At 40.8% G+C, this 16,019-nt stretch overlaps 1 long non-coding RNA gene across 1 annotated transcript; it reads left to right on the top strand.

Annotated features, from left to right (window-relative positions):
* The first annotated feature begins 1,026 nt into the window (after nt 1-1,026).
* Nucleotides 1,027-7,161, top strand: LOC134448262 (uncharacterized). The gene is made up of 3 exons (XR_010034700.1): nt 1,027-1,131; nt 5,588-5,668; nt 6,801-7,161. It is a non-coding gene; the product is annotated as an uncharacterized LOC134448262 (long non-coding RNA).
* Nucleotides 7,162-16,019: the final 8,858 nt, after the last annotated feature.

Genomic DNA, 16,019 nt, shown 5'->3' with positions numbered 1-16,019 from the left:
CACACTACAAAGTCACAGTAAGAGGAACCTGTCACAAAGATCTGTGTCTGCACCTGTGCGTAATACCTGTGGCCTTGTTTGAGTTGCATAGTGCTGTCACAGTCTTTGCCTCTCGTTTGCGGTAAGTTGACTATTGCGAACAGCAGAGCCCCAACATGCGTACAGGACTCCGCAATGCCAGCCATACAGGTACAGTGGGCACAGCTGACCTCCCAGCTGCCAGTTATGATGATCCACTGTTTCAGCGGAGGGTCATTTACGCGCTGGGAGTGCATGACCTAAGGAAACAAAAAAATGGATAGGCATTGTTCACTTTCATAACAATGACAAAGTTTCACTCTATGCAGGACTGCTACCCACTAGTAGATTGACCACCATTACCATAAAAACTACTAGCCTGTGAGCAAAAGTTAACATCAATGCCTGATAGCCTACTGCTGTGTTTATTTTTGTAATAATATGTACAATATACTGTTTCTTTGTATATCTTAGGACGTGCATGACAACCACTGAATGTTTACATTACATCTAGTCAGATCACTGCCTTAAATACCGTTTAGAACACTTGAAAACACGTGTTGCAGCTGTACAGCAGTAGAAACAGATTTTAGCTTACCTCTCCCTTACGGAAGGAAAATATACTGCAATATACTACAATTTATACTGCAATACATTAGAAAATATATCACAATATATCACAAACACGCTCATATATTTGAAAATATATAGCAATATATTATTGAACATCATATTACTATATATTGATCAATATATTTTAAAATATATGGCTGGCAAAACAAAACTGTATTCCACTATTCAGTCTGTATTTCTTGATGTTTTTAGTTCAGCAAGCACATTTTGCACGACATTGGACATTTACTCGACATTATAAAGTCATTTTAGGTGGACCATATATGGCCATATATAATATATTGATCAATATACAGGAGTCTCTGATTGAATCATCTCAGCTCTCATATCACGTATGACGCGCCTACGTCACGTTGTCTCAACCTGAAGCTAAAGTGGCGAGAGAGCCGTCTCGGCTCGAGCGCGGTCCGGATTTTAGCTCCACACTGTCGCCAGCCAGACTCCCCACCACAGTGACACAAACCAACCAGCCGCCTCGAGGTAAGTTATAAAGAGTAGTTTGTTAACATAAATATACAAGCATATAGTCTGAAACGTCTACAGTGGTTGATGTGCAAAGTTTAGCCAAGTGGTTATCGAAGTTGGATGTTTGTTTATTTTTTCCCCCAAGGACTAGAAATACGTTTTTTTTTTTTTTGAATTTCCCGCGCTACCAAGCTATTGTACTACTAGCGATATTTGCGTTGTCGAAATGGTGTGTAGTTCTCATTGACAGTAGGTCTGGTTCTACACATCTTGAAAACGTAAACGTAATACTTGGGTCGATATTATATGGTTGTAGTGGTCAATTTCAGGTGAGCCCACTTTATTTGGCTTGTCAGAGAACGTTAGCAACATCTATCTGGCTAATACTGCTGAGCCCCAACGTCAGCCTAGAAAGCCAGGCCTCAGTTAATTAGCCGCCTAGCCGCCTAGTACTGCCGCCTAGCCAGAAAAAAAGAGAAAAATCCAACCTTCAATACAAGTGCATTTATTCAGTGGGGAAAAAGAACTGAAGAGGAAAATATAATAGCGAGAATTACCACCTTATCCTCTATATGCCCGGATAAACTTACCACTGAAGACAAAGAGACTTTGTTGGACTATCAAGGTAAAATTGATAATCTATATAAAGCTAAAGCTGAAGGGGCTTTTGTAAGATCTAGAAGACGCTGGCTGGAGGAAGGGGAGCAAAATTCAGCCTATTTTTTTAGACTAGAAAAATCTCAGTCTGTTTACAACACTATAGAGCAACTTAGAATAGGAGACACAGTCTGTGATGATGCTAAACTCATAGCAAACTTTTGCTCTAACTTCTATAAAAAATTATACAGTTCTCAATATTGTGAAGAAAGTGCCAACTCTTTCCTAGATTCAGTAAGTGTTAACCAAATAAGCAAGACTGATAAAGAGCTCGGTGACTGCCCTGTTACTGTTGAGGAGATTATTGATGCTATAAAAAGTCTGAAAGTTAATAAATCACCTGGTGTGGACGGCATCACCTCTGAGTTTTATAAAGCCTTTTGTAAAGAATTAGCCCCCTTTTTATTACAAGTGTTCAATGAAAGTATCTCTAATGGCACTCTCCCGCCAACTTTAACACAAGGATTAATTACTCTATTGCCGAAACCTAAAAAAGACCATTTAATAATAGAGAATTGGCGTCCAATTACCTTGCTAAATAATGACTATAAGATTTTAGCCATTGTATTAGCCAAAAGGATTAAATCTACATTGCATGACATTATAGACGAAACACAATCAGGGTTTATGGAAAATAGGCACATCTCTAACAATATTCGATTAGTACTAGATATACTGGACTATCCGGATTATATTCCAAATGACAGTTTTATACTATTTTTAGACTTTTACAAGGCCTTTGACTCAATTGAACACGAATTTATTTTTAAGACACTTAAGAAATTTGGCTTTGGTGACTTCTTTTGTAAAGCTATAAGAACCCTGTATTGTAATGGTAATAGTTCAATTAAATTAAAGAATGGCTCATCTCCCAGGTTTGAACAAAAATGTGGCATTCGACAAGGGTGCCCCATTTCCCCTTACTTATTTTTGCTATGCACCCAACTACTTGCAAATCATATTAAGAACAGTGGGCTAAAGGGAATGTCTGTGCTAGATAGAGAGATTATTATAAGTCAACTGGCTGATGACACTACACTTTTCTTAAATGACGCAACACAGGTCTCTGCTGCACTAGACGTTATTCAGGTGTTTTCCTCAGCGTCAGGTCTTCATTTGAATGTGAACAAATGTGAACTAATGGCAGTCAAAGAATGTAACGCTGTGTCTATTTCCAATATACCAGTAAAGGAGCAAGTTACCTACTTGGGTATAGTTATAACTAAGGATCAGAATCTCAGGTGTAGCATTAACTTTAATCCTATAATTGATAAAACCAAAAAAAAGTTTAACATGTGGCTGCAAAGAGATTTGTCAGTGAAGGGTAGGACTCTACTCTCAAAAGCGGAAGGAATATCCAGATTAACATATGCTGCAATAGCACTGGATGTGGATACAAAAACATGTAAAAGTATCGACCAACTATTATTGAATTTTATTTGGAAAAACCGAACACATTATGTTAAAAAATCTGTTATGATGAATGACTACAACAAGGGTGGGCTCAATGTTATTGACTTCAGTACGCTACATAACACTTTTAAAGTTAACTGGATTAAAAACCACTTAAAAGAGCCTGCTTCCATATGGAATTTCATCTCTAGTCATGTGTTTTCTCAGTTGGGTGGTTTAAAGTTCATTCTACTTTGTAATTACAATATTGACAGGCTTCCTGTCTCTCTGTCAAACTTTCATAAGCAAGCTCTTTTGTCCTGGTCTATTATCTACAAGCATAATTTTTCTCCAAATAATTACTTTATCTGGAATAATAGGGATATATGCTATAAAAAGAAATCTATATTTTTTGATAATTGGTTCAGGAATGGAATTGTTGCAGTAAATCAACTTCTTAATGAACAGGGTAACCTTTTCAACTACCGAGAATTTCTTGAGTGTGTAAAAATTCCTGTTACTCCTAAACAATTTGCCATTGTTTTTGATGCAATTCCACTGGGAGTGATTATGCTCCTGAAAGGTTGTTCTTATGTTGCTCCTCAGCTTGACCCTCTTCAGACATATGTTGGTAAAACATGTTTGATGTCCAATACCTGTAATAATAACCGGACTGTGCGCAATCTGTTCCTAAAGGACATTGTTTCAGTACCTTGTGCAACCTCAGCATGGAGTGGACATGCCATTGATATATGCTGGACAAAGGCTTGGACACTACCAAACAAGTTTCTACTAGTTAACAAAGTAAAGGAAGTGTCATTTAAAATCATTCATCGTATTTATCCTGTTAAATCTGTTTTAGCTAAATTCAGTAATGATATTGAAACTCACTGTACTTTTTGTAATACAGACACAGAAACACTGATTCATTTTTTTTGGTTCTGTGATTTTTCCCGAGAATTCTGGAGAAGGTTTTGCTGTTTTATTATAGATCATATTCATGAACAATTTCAGTTACGCTTGCAGAATGTTTTTTTTGGTTTCACCAATTATAGTGAAGAGCTTGAGGAGGAATATTTTCTTATTAATTTGTTTATTATTCTAGCTAAATATAACTTTCACAAATGCAAATTTAACAAAACGAGGCCTTCTTTTGTTTACTTTTTAAAAGATGTGGACTTTTATTTTAAAACAATATGTGCCGCTCCAAACAAAAAAGCAATCAAAACTGTAAATTTATGTAAAAAATTCAAAATTGTGTAATAGATGTGTATATTTGTTCTGTCTCATACCCCTGGCGTAGATGTTTCGTTTCCCTGTCTGTTTCTAAGTCTCTGTACTTGTCTGTTTTCTAATTAAAAAAAAAAAAAATAAAAAAAATAAAAAAAATAATTAGCCGCCTAGCTTACTCGGCTAACGCAAGGGAATCAAAGCAGAAGTGAAGTGCGACAAGATCTAAATGCACATCGCTAACTTGCTTAAAAAATGGGCACTTCAGTAAAGTAAGACGAGGCAATGTCCTGCATTATTTTTGGTAAAGCATAGCTGTTGCTGCTTCGGTTTTCCCATTGTGGTAACATCAATAGGTTTTTTGAGCAACTTGCTCACGAACTAACTGCACTGTACCGTTCTTGTAGAGCTATGGGGCACCTAAGTCACGCCCTCTACTTCCTGGTTCATGGGGCAGAGGGAGTCAAAAAATGATTACTGGGCTTGAAAATGAGTGATTTTTGGATTTGTGGTGCATAGGTGGAGGTCCACGGTTTGGATTGGTGTAAAAAAACTACTAATTTTCAAGCCCAGTAATTATTTTTTGACTGCCTCTGCCCCATGAACCAGGAAGTAGAGGGCGTGATTTAGGTGCCCCATTGTTAGAGGTTAACGAAGCCTTGTCGTCAAATTGGTGAATTTCAAAACGGTAGCCTACACGTCGTTGTCTTCAGCTACTCTGTGATAGTTCGGAGTTTGCTTTGCTCACAGCAATTGCATTCATTGAGTCATGTTGGTGTTCATGTTTACTCTTAAACGAATGCGCGAGTCATTCTTGTTCATCGGAATTCATTCTCGCCAGTTACATGCATGAGTTTAAGTCTTCCTTCGCTTCATCATCTTCATAAAAGAGTGCCTTCGTGCCAAGAACAGACGTGCAACTGTTAACGATGCTGGCTGCTGCGATTTCAATGTCTTGTCTTCCCTGTTGTCGGGACGAGACACAGAGTGCCACTACGAGGCTCTGCGACTGCTCGCTAGAATGCTGTAGTTCCACCAGTCTACCGAACTCTCTCCCCCCCCCCCCAGATTTAGCTCACAATTCTGACAATGATATAGAAGTGATGAGCTTGGTGGGTATCCTTGTGCCTATTTAAGGTTAAGTGTGTGAGTGAATGTTAATTTTCTGTTGCTCTTTTAACTTTTTTTGCAGAGGTTGCTGGAGAGGTATGCAGCGATGGTCTGGAGGAAAAAATAGTCACATGGACTGGTGTGCATTCCAGTACTTGAAATGGTAAGCAATACTGTGCCTTTACTATGCTCACTCACTGGTGATCATGCACTAAATGGGGAATACATCTATCTGAACTTTGGGAGGAGGTTCAGACTCCCTTGGTGCAAATATAATCGTTTCAAAAAATCCTTTATACCTCATTCAATCAAGCTACTGAATAAACCGGGAATAAGAGAGATTGAGTGGGACAAAATGGACCTCTGCAGCTAGTGTTGGTACTGCTGGTGGGGATGGAAGCTAGGGTAAAAGTTGGGAGGGGGATATGTAGACATGAATGTATCCCTGTTTTTATTATTTTTATGTTAATTATGGAATGGATGTAACCTAGTTATTTATTGCAGGGTGAAGGTGTGGTTGGTTGTAGGACGGTGTGTGTGTGGGTTGTGTGTGGGGGGGGGGGGGGGGGGGGGGTGGGGGGGTTGGGGGTACTGAGACTGGATGGGTCAGGGGCAGTGGGTTAGGACATCCAGATTTAGAGTTTACTTGAGCTACATTATTAACTGCACATTGAATGTGTGAAACTTGCTGATGTAACATGTTACATTCAAGGGTTCATTGGGCTAAATGTGGTTAAAATCATTGACCTGGGTTTACAAAGCTGGGCAATGTTGGGCACTTGTTTCAGACTATTGAAAGGAAGGAGTATGAGAATGTAACACAATGCTTAACATGAAAAATAAAACCCTTCATGAACCAACGGTGTATTTGGCCCCAAACTAGTGGCATACCCTTCAAGTTTCAACTGCACATTGGTCAAACACAATTTCAGCGTTCTGTGCACCTGTTCCATTTTTTCTAACAAGAAGTACACTTGTTACATTACATTTAGCTGACACTTTAATCCAGAGTGACTTGAAAGAGGTCATAGAGCATGAACTACTATTTGGCGGCAAATCACTGCTGAAAACCTGGGTCTGTGTGGCCCTAGATTGTAACTGAAACTGAACTTTTTCCCATCACTACGTTTCATTAGCATATCTTTCAGCCGAGCCCAACTTTCCCGCCCGCTCGCCTCGCTTGTTTACGTCACTAGCCTCTGCTTCCTTGTCGCTTCCCAACGGAAAAAGAAATGGAACGTCTCGCCTGCACAATGGGTTAGAGAGTTAACATTCTTTTTACTTTACTTTTGCAGATGCTGTTGCTCAGGCACATCCAGGTGCGAGGATGGGGGAGATCCGGATGTCGCTAAATAAAAGAATCTGTGAACTGCTTCACCAAGAGAAAAAGAAGTCCATGGACAGGCCTATGAGCCCTCTTGTTGACCTTGAGTGACTGAGGCTGCGGGCGGTCTGCCCCTGAATTCACCTTCACTTTCACTTTTTTTTTATTTATTTTTTTAAATATATCTGAAGGTGTGTGTGTGTGCGCGCGCGCGGGTGTGTGTGTGTGGGCGCGGGCACGCGTATGTGTTTGTGTGTGTGCGCGTGTGTGTGCACGCGTGCATGTGTGCCAGTGCTTTATGTGAGGTGTTTCGCTTACCGGCCACAGCCACAGTTTTTTTTTTTTTTTCTTTTTTTTTTTTTTGGGTTTTTTTTTTTTTTTATTTGGGTTTTTTTTTTTTTTTGAATATTTCTGCATTTACATTAAGTACAAATTACTGGCCAAAGTGGGAGACTGAAATTGTTACTGGCCACAGGCAAGTTTCACCAGCATTTGGCCTGTTGGCCGGTGTCGTTGTCAAGTCGTTTCCCTGCCTGTCTGCCCCTCTGTCTCTGCATGTGTGAGCGGTGGTGTTAAAGGGTCGGTTGGTTTCATGTTTTTAATAAACCAATGTCAACAGTTGAATGAATTGAATTGATGTTTGGTCTACTTCATAAATGCCTTGTATAAAGTACGTTACAGTATATTGTGTAGTGTAATGCAATACATAAGTCAATATATGATTTAATTAATAAGCCATATACTATGGGATATAATCCAATATATGCAACAGTATACTTTACAGTATAATGCAATACATTAATCAATATATGATTCATCAATAAGCCATATATTATGGGGCATAATTCCATATATGCAGTAATATACTGTACAGTATAATGCAATACATTATTCAATATATGATTCATCAGTAAGCCATATATTATGGGGTATAATTCAATATATGCAGTAATATACTGTACAGTATAATGCAATACATAAATCAATATATGATTCATCAATAAGCCATATACTATGGGGTATAATTCAATATATGCAACAATATATTGTACAGTATAATACAATACATAAATCAATATATGATTTATCAATAAGTCATATACTATATGGGATATAATTCCATATATCCAACAATATATTTCACAGTATAATGCAATACATAAGTCAATATACGAAAACGGCAATAATGTCTATATTCTCGTATACCGCAAAATATATCACTTTATATTGTGCAATATACTGCTGTACAATATAAAATGATATATTGGCAAACAATATATTGTAGTATATTATAATATATTTTCATTTCATATATTCAAAAATATATTTTCCTTCCGTAAGGGCTGCTCTGACCACGACATTCTCCTCCTGTTTAATGACCTCCATACCACTCAGATGTCCAGCGTTCACTTGTTTGAAGGCTTCTACTGACTTGTAACACTTAAACTCGTTCAGAGTATGAGCACTGACACAGCAGAGCAGACTAGATAAGCAATGATATCCGAAAGGGTGAACTTAGGCAGTAAGGCAACTTCATTCCTTACTAGGGACTTCATACGGATCCAGTCCATTTATAAGGCCAATCTTCTCCATATACCGATCTCTGGCTTCTTTCTGCAACGTGTCCCTATATATTCCACACCCTTTCTTGCATTTTAGCATGTTTCTCTCTCAGTAAAATCGTGTTTCTTCCTCGGTCTTTGTTTCGCGTCTGCCTTTGTTTACTAGCGGTAAGGCACGAAACATGGATCCGATATCCCATAATGCAACACGTGTGCCCGCGCCCAATACAATTCAGATCTGACACATTTTAGATGACAAGTTTTGTCTTAAAGATGACCATGTGTCTGAAAGACTAGACCTACCTTAATAAGGATCTCAGGCTCACACTTGGCCACTAGGTCTGGAAAGTTTCCAGGAAGGTTGAACGTGACGGTGCCATCAGGCTGTTCAGACCCTTTGCACTCGTATGGAGGCAGAAGGGGAGCCGCACCAACAAGCCAGGCGAAGATCAAGACCTGGGTGAGAACTTTAAAAAAAAAGACACATAACATGGTCACGTCCCAAGAACATACCTGTCAACTTTGAGCTCCCAAAATTCGGGAAAATTCTCATATTTTAAGCCAAAATTCTGGAAATGTTCTAAAGGCCAAATTTTGACAGTCGACGGGATGACAGACGGATCGGACTGTGCGTTCTACTCTGTTTTTCACAACAGCGCGCGTGCAAAGACAGTCTGTCTAAAATCCCTCAGCACACGTTTTACAGCGTGGAAAAACAATGGAATGAAAACGAAACAATGAAAATGAGCGCAATGTCATAAAAAAACAAAAGGAAAGCCTATACTGTAACGGAAAACACCTCGATTATTTTAAAACGGGAGACAATTGTAACTTCGCCCAGATCACCTCAGAAGAAACCCATCTCTTCTCGACTAGACTACTCATCTGCGTGGTCTGCGCGCACATTCTTTACGTTTTGCGTGGCAAAGGCGACAATCTTAGATCTTTCTTTAAAAAGGGCTTACATCTGAAACTTCGACTCAAAACTAGGCCTAACCTATGCTATCAAACGTCAAATCACAACAGACGATTCTGTCTAGTCTAGACAAGACTATCGGTGTAGCCTACAACCAAAACTACAACCAAAACCAAACTTCAAAAATATCGGAATATTACCGTGGAAAATGTTGACACTTCCAGTTGTTGCCATTGCGGTTGTTACAATTCGCCTATGGTAGCCTACTCCTGTTAAGAAACTGTTCTACAACGACCAGACTCTACTGCGCGTTCTCTCTGATCAGCGTACTACAAGCATACGCAGAAAATGGTTCTGCATTGAACTTGTGCTTGCGTCAGACACGCGGGGGTGTGTCTTTTAGTGGGCTGATGTGTAATCGTAGCCCTCGAGTGACTTCCTGCCATGTGCTCTGTGTTTACATTTTTAAGCCTGCTCAAGCTTCTTTTTGCCGCCACTGGGGCATGAGGAAGAGGCCACTTATGAGACTGGTATTTCACCACACCTACTGTAAACACAATACTGATAAGGTTATTTGGTATAAATAAACATGTAGGCCTATTTCAGAGGCAATATCATGCTGCCGAATGGGCAGCACATGACAGCGTTATGGTCAAAGTCAAAGTCAAAGTTTATTTATAGAGCACTTTAAAATACAACAAGATAGCTGACCAAAGTGCTGGACAGGCAGATAAAATGACTGAGGACCCCTTAAGACACACTAAGACAACAAAAAATAAATAAAAATAAACATGGAAACAGTGTAATCTTTGAAACACTTAAAAACAATAATAACCAATGGAAAGTGCATATATACGTACAAGAAGTGTCTGAAAAAAAAAAAAAAAATAGAGGCTAATTAAGGTGCCAATAAATATGCTAAAACTACAGAGGGCTCATGTAACAAATTAAAAGAAGGGCAAACAATAAGTAAAACACTAGATAAGAAAAACTAGGAAGTTTATAAAGAGTTAAAAGCTAAGGCATAAAAATGTGTCTTAATATGGTTTTTAAAAACCGATAGGGATGGGGCTGAACGTATGTGGGCTGGGAGCTCGTTCCAGACTTTTTGGGCCTATGACCGCAAAGGCTCTGTCTCCTCTACTCTTCAGTCTGAAGGGGGGCACGATTAGGAGGCCTTGGTCAACTGACCTGAGGCCAGGGCTGTATCACCGACCGGGCGAGTGGGGCTGGCCCCCCGGGTCCCATGGATCCAGGGGGCCCAGGGGGGGCCCAACAACAATCCAGATACCGATGTTGATGCTGATTGCGATAGAGCCCTCTATTCTAGGATCTTCTTTAGTTGTACTTCTTTAGTCTATAAGGGTTAACTGAAATGGGCTGGGGGGAGTGACAGCAGTCAGAGGGCCCTCGGCCACAGGACATAGGAACCAGAGGGCCCCTGGGCCATGTCGTACAGCAACCAGAGGGCCCCTAGGCCACGGAGGACGGCAATCAGAGGGCCCCTGGGCCACGGGGGATGGCAAAGGGCCCCTGAACCACGGGATATGGCAACCAGAGGGCCCCCGGGCCATGGGGGACGGCAATCAGAGGGCCCCTGGGCCACGGGGGACGGCTATCAAAGGGCCCCTGAGCCATGGGATATGGGGCCTTGCGTTCAGGGGAGATGACGAGCAGTTTGGATCACCTCACAATGGTAATTTCTTAGGCATTATCAAACTGTTGGCCAAATTTGACCCTTTTCTAGCTGACCATCTCCAAAGGTTTGGAGGCAAGGGCAAAGGCTCTGTGTCCTATCTCTCATCCACAATCTGTGGGGAATTTATCCACTTAATGGGAGAAAGAACAAAGGAAGCGATTATCAGTGAGATAAAAGAGGCCAAATACTTTTCTGTTATCGTTGACTCCACTCCCGATCTTGCACATGTGGACCAACTCACTTTTATTTTCAGATTTGTTGAAGCTGGGGGAGACGTTCTTGAGCGGTTTCTGGGTTTTGAGCCTGTGTGTCTTTGTGTGTGTGTGTGTGTGTGTGTGTGTGTGTGTGTGTGTGTGTGTGTGTCTCAGTGTATGTCACAGTGTGTGTGTGTGTGAGTGAGTGTGTGTGTGTGTGTGTGTGTGTGTGTGTGTGTGTGTGTGTGTGTGTGTGTGTGTGTGTGTGTGTGTGTGTGTGTGTGCGTGCGCGTGCATGCGTGAAATGAGTGTGATGAAGCTTTAGAAAAGCAGTGTTCAAGTTTTGTGAACTGCTTCTGCCTCCTAGTGACAAGGGTTGGTAATTCATACGACATACACTGTGACACACACACACACACACACACACACACACACACACACACACACACACACACACACACACACACAAAGACACACAGGCTCAAAACCCAGAAACCGCTCAACTTTCTGGGTTTTCTGGGTTTTTTCTGGGTTTTGAGCCTGTGTGTCTTTGTGTGTGTGTGTGTGTGTGTGTGTGTGTGTGTGTGTGTGTGTGTGTCACAGTGTATGTCACAGTGTGTGTGAGTGAGTGTGTGTGTGTGTGTGTGTGTGTGTGTGTGTGTGTGTGTGTGTGTGTGTGTGTGTGTGTGTGTGTGCGTGCGCGTGCATGCGTGAAATGAGTGTGATGAAGCTTTAGAAAAGCAGTGTTCAAGTTTTGTGAACTGCTTCTGCCTCCTAGTGACAAGGGTTGGTAATTCATATGTTCCTAAATCATTGTACTGAAAGATGGTAATCCGGCATACAGCACATTTCCTACTGTATGTGCCAACGGGCCTCAGGGGCAAATACTGTTGGGCTGTTCGTATTTTCTTCGTTCCACAATTTAAAGTCGGCTGTGCAAAAATGTCCCGGCCCTTTTTTGTCCCTGTGTAAGTGTGATGGCAGCATGAATTAAAATATATTACATAGACTATAGGCCAACTATATAGGCCTACTACAGTCTCCAATTATTTTTTCGCCAAGGGCCAAATCATGTAGCGCATATGAGTCTGAGGGCCAAAGAAATTGCCCGACCGTATGGCCAAATACAGCTCCAGGCCTTTTTATTAGAATAGCATGATTAGCATGAATAGCATTGATTTATTTCCATAATTCCATCAATAATGTCAAACTGTCATGGATTGTAGATTCATGGCCCAGTTTTTTAACTATTCTAATCATTCATTTTTTTCTTTTTATATACGTTGGCCTTCCAGCTCAAAAAACCCATGAATTGGGGAATTCGCATCATTAGAATATTGTAATAAAATCACATTTTCCTTCATCAAAATTCGGGTCACATTAAATCAGTTGGAATTTGGTACTTTCTACATAACATGCAATGTTGAATACTTGGTTAGGACTCTCTCTGTCTTAATAACGGCCATGGTGCGTTTAACATTGAAGTCAATGGCAGAAACAGTGCATGGGAGTTATGGAAGCCCAGATATCCTTGATGCTTTGCTGTCAGCTGTTCTTCTTTGTTGACCTGGTGTCCCACACTTCACTCTTCAATTTACCCCGTAGATTTCCATGCCACGTTTTGGTGTTAACTCACCAGTTTAATTCTAACTCGACAGAAATAAAACCCCATTCATTTTCAATAGGGTTTCATTTCTGGTGATTTAGAATTAAACTGGTGAGTTAGTGCCAAAACGTGGCATGGAAATCTACAGGGTATATTGAAGAGTGACGTGTGGGACACCAGGTCAACCAACAAGAACAGCTGACAGCAAAGCATCAAGGATATCTGGGCTTCCAGACTTCTTAACACATGGGAGGCACACCTCTTTTATGAATGAAATTCCCTACTATTAAAACAACATTGAAATTAAGTCCAATAGTTTGAAGAGAAGAACAACACAGGACACCAACAGCGCAGACTGCCACACAGGGCTCGAACCCGCCACCTCCTAGTCAATGCATCAGTTTGGGAATGAGACGTACAGCATGATACTGCTGAGCTAAAGGAGCGGTCCAATAGGTCAGCACTACCGATACTGTATGAGGGTTCGGGAAGGAGATTTACTAATATCCCACTCTGCTAGTTGGCCTCTGTTACATAGGCCTACCCAAACTTTTCCATGACCAGCCCCTCTCCAAATACCAGTAGATTCCTGCCAAGGCCACCCTAATTTGGGTTGTGCCACACTATTTTTGTGTGCACCCTTGCCATAGTCTTTGTCAGTGACCCACTGGAATATACTGTATAAAATTATGATAATAGTAGTCATGTTCAGAGACGCAATAGGTTATTAAAATGTAGATCTTAACTAATGGGAATGTCATTAAGCATATCTTTGTTTTTTTTGGTGTTCATCAGTTATTAAATTATCTATTTTGTTTTGATATACTTTCTCTTCCAACTTGCCACGGACCCCCTAGCATCCCCTCACGGCCCCCAGGGGTTCCACCTAGTATCCCTCAAAAACCACTCGTGCTCTTGGAGCGTGCAATGTTAAAAAAAAGCAAGGGGGAAAAAACTTGGTCCAGGCACTTCAGTTGATTTAAAAGTCCCAAAACTTGTATTCAGTAGGCTAGTGCAGCGGGAAGGCTTGTTGTGCGCAGCGTCACTCACAACAGGTTTCCACTCAACTTACACTTCACTCCGTTGAATCTGACGGAGAGGCTGAGAGGGCAGTGTTAAGGGAGTGTTTAAGGATGACACATGACATGTGTACCGAATTCCATGGGATATGTGTAATTTAGAATGAGAGACGTGCTGGTCAGTCGACGCGTGTGCAGCAACGAAGGCACATAGCTTTTTGACCGTGCTCCCATGTCTGTGTTCCGTGCATTATGAAAGAAGAAAGAAAGATTAATATTGTGACCGAGTGATATTCCTGTTTCATTTTACGTTTTATGTTTTGTACCAAGATGTTTTTGTGTTACCAAGACTTCGAGAATTAAAGAAAACTAAAAGGAAACTCAACTGGTCCGTGAGTACACTGAAACTGAAATGAATGACGGTGCATTGGATATGGAGACGAGTCAGAAATCCTTAGGCTGCCCACACGAAGTGGTTTAATTAAATGAACACAAAGGAACGAAATTTTGCCACTACAATTTTTACTGTCCTGTCTTGCACTTTGATGTCAGTTTGTAAATGTCAGTCCTGTGTATGTCTATGTCCTTTCATGGTATAGAGCAGGGGTCCCCAAACATTTTTCTCTGGGGGCCACATTAGCGTTCCTGACTGTGATCAGGGGCCAGGATCAATCATGTGGGCTGTATACTAGGCCACTGCCTGTTATAGCCATAATTTCTAGCACAAAATAGTTCATCATTACAAGTGATTTGCAAAAGAAGTGAGTACTTCACATGTTTTTCAATTTGAAATACCACATGTATTCCTTTTAATTTCTAATAGCCATGTGAAAATAGCAAGGGAAGGTTAGAAAAATATGGTGATTGACAGTTTATGAGTGATACAATAGAAATGATTGGATAGATTAGAGACTATCAAGACAAGAAACTTCTGGTGATTCACACTAGGTTAGTGAAAATTGTTCAGAATTCTGGCGTCAGGGTGTCTGTGTCTGTGTCTGTACCAGTGACGTTTTGCACACGCTGTTATTGTCTCCTACGATTGGTGCAGACCTTCGTGCACGAGCTGGACACGAGCTCATTTGCATAGACTTTCGCGCCACAAACTGGTCAGCAGGGTCGGAGCTATGCGATGCAGCGCAGTGTGACCAGAACAGGAGTCCACGCTGGACTGTTTGTTAATGCAGGAGTCATCTCTACCTTTTCTCTCCGTTTCTTTCAATCTCTCTTTACTCCACGGACATCTCAGACTCCTAATGTCCACCTCTCTGTGTTATACCGTGCGTCTTTGAGAACGTAAGTTGCTATTATTGTGTTGTTACTGTATTGTTTGTGTACTACTCGCGGTTGTTTGTTATATTGCAACATTGCAATGGTAGCACGAGTATGTTCTCTGTGTTTCACTGTTTGTCTGTTATATTTGTAATAGTACTTATTGTTCCTCTATGCCGCCCACAGTTTTATCAAAGTGTCGCTGATTTGTTGAGAAGTGTACTTTGGCAGTAGTTACACATGTCAGTGTTTGATTCAAGAGCTGCGCGACCTGTTCTTCTCTGTGCGTGTAGTCACGCAGGGAGCGCTTGTCTCGTCCCATTTAAAGGAGCCACGCTCCTTTTTCCTTATGCAACACATTCAGTGTGTTTTCATTGGGTTTGCACTGTAACTTGCTGTAGGCAACACATGTATGTAGGTTAAGGATATTTGTTTTAGCCATTTATCAATTTTTCTATGGTAAAGATATTTGCTTTAGGCATTTATCTCTCATTTTCCCTTTTGTATATTTGTAAATATGGTATTTGTATTCATGAATGTTGTGCATACGTGTAATTAGGCCTATTATGTATATTCATGTTTATTATGTATGATTCACTCATGTCTTCTTTGTATTTTCTGTTTTCTATTTTTATAGTAAACCACGGTTCATTGGTTTCAAGGGTTCCCTACAACGTGTGTGTGTGTCTCTTCATTTGGGATTATCTATTTTTGTTCTGGCCGGACAACCTGTGCAGTTTACTATTTTTCCCTGAACCAACCCTATACAGTCCTTTCAGAGTTCCATAATACGCACCATTTTTCACATGGTCCTTCGAGCCGGATATAGTATTTTTGCACAGTGAAGATGGATAATCCTGATGGCAACACCCATCCCCGTCGTGAGCAGCACCAGCCTCGCCACCTGGACGACTACTTGGTG

Source organism: Engraulis encrasicolus, chromosome 5 (genome assembly GCF_034702125.1).
Source record: "Engraulis encrasicolus isolate BLACKSEA-1 chromosome 5, IST_EnEncr_1.0, whole genome shotgun sequence".
In the NCBI taxonomy this organism is placed as follows: domain Eukaryota; kingdom Metazoa; phylum Chordata; class Actinopteri; order Clupeiformes; family Engraulidae; genus Engraulis; species Engraulis encrasicolus.
This window is presented reverse-complemented; position numbering and strand designations above follow the sequence as displayed.